General features: G+C 47.2%; 1 pseudogene across 1 annotated transcript; it reads right to left on the reverse strand.

Moving 5' to 3' along the window:
• Positions 1–1,956: 1,956 nt before the first annotated feature.
• Positions 1,957–4,259, reverse strand: LOC310772011 (GATA-binding factor 2 pseudogene; annotated as a pseudogene). The gene is made up of 2 exons (XR_014553965.1): positions 4,134–4,259; positions 1,957–3,535 (listed from the first exon to the last, which is right to left on the reverse strand). The product of XR_014553965.1 is annotated as a GATA-binding factor 2 pseudogene (transcript).
• Positions 4,260–4,404: the final 145 nt, after the last annotated feature.

Genomic DNA, 4,404 nt, shown 5'->3' on the forward strand with positions numbered 1-4,404 from the left:
CAAGCTGGCCTTGTTTTTGATTCCATTCATTGAGTTTGGTGGAAAAACAAATGGACCGAGGAGGGGCCATGGCCAAAGGTGGGAGGCTATAATAAACCTGGCATGTGGGCTGATTTAGGATGCCCACCCAATCCTGAAAACCCCTCCTGTGAGTCCTCGGAGAGGTTCACCTTCCAAATCGACTCTCAATCCACCTCCAGCACTCCGTGCTGCGTTTCATCTCCTCTTTATGGGGAACGCCTCTTTCGTTTGCTGTGTCATATTTTTCCGGGAGGACGTGACATTTTAAAAGGCTCTGTAAATATGTCTGTGTGCAGTGCGGGAGGGCCTGGGAGAAGGACGGAGTAAGTGCTTCCAGGGTGAGAGGTCAAGGAGGTTGATAGAGGAGGGTGGGTGATGCACTTGGGTTGACCCGTGCTGTGTGCCATCTGAGAGCTCACTGCTGTAGCCTTGGGGTAGAGCAAAGACGATGGGATATCAAATCAAGACACCCCCCCCCCCCCCCCTTTAACTCACTTCCTGCAATTTTGTCACGTGGGTTTTGTCCATGGTTTTCCACGGACACGCCCACTTAGGAGACTTTCGGCAGGCCTGAGTCTATCAATGAGAGGAGTGAACGTGATCACAGATTATGACAGATTATTTCGCCCCCATAGTCATCAAACTAAATATCCGGCCCATTTTCCGAATCCACATATCTTCTGAAAATTCGGACACTAAAATGGCATTTTTCAGACAGACAGATCAGAATAAAATAAAATTTGTCCATGACCTGTCTCTGTCTCAGCAACACACTACCGCGAAAATTGCCAGCAGGAACTCATGTTAGCAGTGAGCGATTAGCTAAAGTTACGTATGAAGTTCATTGATGTAGTAGCTAAATCTGTGGTTGGAAAATTTATTTTTTTAATCGAATATCTTAGTTACAACTATATTGAGCCAACAAGGGGCAGCTTTGTGTTTATACGTGTGGTTTGTGTGGAGTTTGGGAACTCATGATCTCTAGTTCAAGTTAGCTTGCTAGGTCTGCACCATGGTCTGCACTAACCCCGCATCACCAGGCTCTCTCTCTCTCACAACACCTCAGGGGAGAAAGGTAACCACGTGACCATTTAGGAGACTTGCTTGTACCATTTCTTATAATTGGCGGGACCCGCGGTGACATATCTCTATAATGGACCATCTCTGGGTAAGAGCCATCCGTCGGCCCTTTGGCTTTCAATAAAACGTATTCTCACACAGATGGAGACATAATGTTCCTTGAATCAGCGTCATAGACAAGACTGAGAAACTGCCAGCTGGGAGATAACACTGGAGATACACTGGAAGGCGCCGACACGCTGTAATCGATAATCACCCCTGAACCAGAACTATATACACACTGTTTTTTATCACAATTTATAATCGTGGCACCACTATTGCTGCTGGCCTCTTTCATAAGAGTGTTATCCAATGAGCAGATGCAGCTCGTTAAGTAACTGTGGGAATTAATGTAACAATGACATATGGCTCAAACTGCTCAAATTCTGTCAACAGCGCTAAGCTGCCATGCTTGGTGCAGTAACTTGTTTATGGGAAAGTGGCAGTTCTTGTTAACGGGGGCTGGGGTGTTTCTGTGGAGAGGTAACTTGAATACAGTGATGTTGTACTGTCCTGATCTACTGCAAAGGCCTGTCGTCTTTTGTATTGTTAATCCAGCCGAGGAGGTTATTCAGTGTATGTGTGTTACCAAAGCACCGCCAGGTCCTCCATCCCATCCTCCTCCTCCTGCCCCTGGGCTGACAATGAATATCATTACGTTGGTACTTTTATGGCATTGCTACTTTTGCTCGACAGTGAAGATAACCCCCTGGAAATGTTGTTGTGTTTATGTCTTCTCAAAGTTGAGTTCAGTACTGTCCTCCCCGAGGGAGAATAAATTCTCAGAGCCACCGCTGTCAGATTTATATGGTTTCTTTATTATCAACAGTATGCAGTGTCGGCACCAGATTGTCAGCTTTGAATTGTTTTGGGCAGGTTAGCGAAGACCAGGCTGGTGTCCTCTGTCTCCGGTAGAAGAGTAGACGGATTCATGAACAGCTGTGACACAGAGGCAGAGAGACTGCAGTGATAAAAGACTTGGCCAAGGTGTAGTAGACTAACTGTGGATGACATTTGCTGCTGTTGGCTGCAAATATGTAACAGTATCCTCCGTAAGATCGCCACGGTGACACGAGCAATGGCCACGGAGGAGGATTGTGGAGCTAAAATGGCTGACACCTGAAACTGCAATAACCTCACTGTTCATTGGCTCTTGAGAGAACAGTGAGGCGTGGATGCAGAACAGATACGTTGTATTCATTGAACTTGGCGCGGTGCCTTTCAGGTCAGTGTGAATGGCACCGACGAAAGTGATTTTTAATAGTGCCACTCTCTGTCTCTGTTCTCATGGTGAAGACTTTAATACACACAGAGAATATTGAGTAGAGGGAGCAGATGGGATAATGAACTTGATCTCTTTATTTCTTATGAGTATAAATGTTGAACAGCTCAGAGAAAGCGCTTCAGCTAAAAAATATATTCATAATTGGGATAACAGTATCCATATTATGTTTCAGGTGATATAGTAAAAGAAAAAGGCAGTGAAAATAAATTATCTGAATAACAATAATAACAATAATTATAATAACAATAATTATAATAAACAGTCTCAAATTAAGATTCATAAACTTTTTTGTTTGCTTGTTTCTTTTTTGTAAATTCCTTTAAAATTGTCCATGAGCAAAAATCCAGCATCTTTTTCATTGAATTTTGTGAAGGGCATCGCTCTGTCTGAGACACCCCCCCACCCCCCCACCCCCCTTTTTTCTCTCACACATTTACAATATTCACAGTTACTACAGACCGGTTCGGCACAAACCACTGCAGCTAGACGGGGGAGTAATAAGACTGTCAGGGGGATTGTTTGGAGCAGAACTAGGAGGTGCAATGACATTTCTGTGTTTAAATGTGTGTGTGTGTGCCTGGGGAAAGAAAGCGGGAAAATCCTCTCCGGTCAAAGGTACCTATAAAGAAAAGGAGCAAAAGATGTCCTCCTTCCCTCTGTTCTCCAACACACACCATTGGCATTCTCTGTCTAATGTAAAGACAGTCAAGATAAGACACACAACGTGCACGTCTTTGCATTGTACACACAGACCCTCAACCCCCCCTGTAGGTGAACCCAACATCGCTAAGCTCTACGCTTCTCTCCTGACCTCTCTCAGCCCATGGCCGTCACCATGTTAGAGTGGTGCGGGTGGTGGCTGAAGGAGGGGTGGTGTATGGGGGTGGGGGTAGGAAGCATGTGTCCCGCGTGGCTGAAGGGCGGCAAGTGGCCCATGGACATGTGGCCGGCCAGAGAGGCGGCGCTGAAGGGAGAGCTCTTGTCGTGCATGCACTTGGAGAACTCCTCGTAGCCGTCGCTGCACCGCTGTTTGCTCTTTTTCGACTTGTTGGACATCTTGCGGTTGCGCGTCTGAATCCCCTCCTTCTTCATGGTCAGCGGCCGGTTCACCTGGTCAGAGAGGGAGGGACGTGAGGATGTGAGTGAGCGGGCTATAGGGTTTTTAGAGAGGCCTTTTCTCTTCATTGCCTCTATGATAAGTGCGAGGAATGCATGCATCCGTATGTGGTCAAATACTAAACGCCAGAAAGAACGTGCGACATCTGACTTCTTTTCGTTGCGGTCAATCCTTAAAAAAAAAAAACTGCATTCCTTGTACCTATACTCTATTTCGATGCCTCCAATGCTAACGCTATTCATGCAGAGAGGCTGACCCTCATTGAAACAGAGGCAGTTCCACTCAACAACAGTCCCACCATTGTGATTCCCAAGGGGATTACGCCTACCATGGAAACAATAAGCACAAAGAAAGAAAACACCCAACGAGTCCAACAGTGTCTGAGAGCAAAGCACATGCACCCCCACCCCTCTCCCCCACCTCACCCAACCCCACCCCACCCAACTCTCTCTCTCTCTCTCTCTCTCTCTCTCTCTCTCTCCTTTCTGCCTCTCTTATCCCCCGACAATCGATGTAACCTGCCTGCTTCCCGTCTACTTGACCCTGCCGGCATCGTGCGGCCCAACGTGCGACCGTCCGTCAAAGACTTACATTATGCAGCTTGTAGTAGAGGCCGCAGGCGTTGCACACCGGGTCTCCATTTGCATTGCGCCGCCACAGTGTGGTGGTGGTCGTCTGACAGTTAGCACAACAGGTGCCTGCTCGCCTGGCGGCAGACTGCACAGAGACAACAAGCAGGCCGTTAGGGAGAATCCAGCAGCACAAGCAGGCACAATACAGTGTGGATCTGCAGCACATCAAGCAGGCACAATACAGTGTGGATCTGTAGCACAAGCAGGCACAATACAGTGTAGATCTGTAG

Source organism: Poromitra crassiceps (assembly GCF_964638095.1).
Source record: "Poromitra crassiceps genome assembly, contig: HAP1_SCAFFOLD_1722, whole genome shotgun sequence".
Lineage (NCBI taxonomy): Eukaryota > Metazoa > Chordata > Actinopteri > Beryciformes > Melamphaidae > Poromitra > Poromitra crassiceps.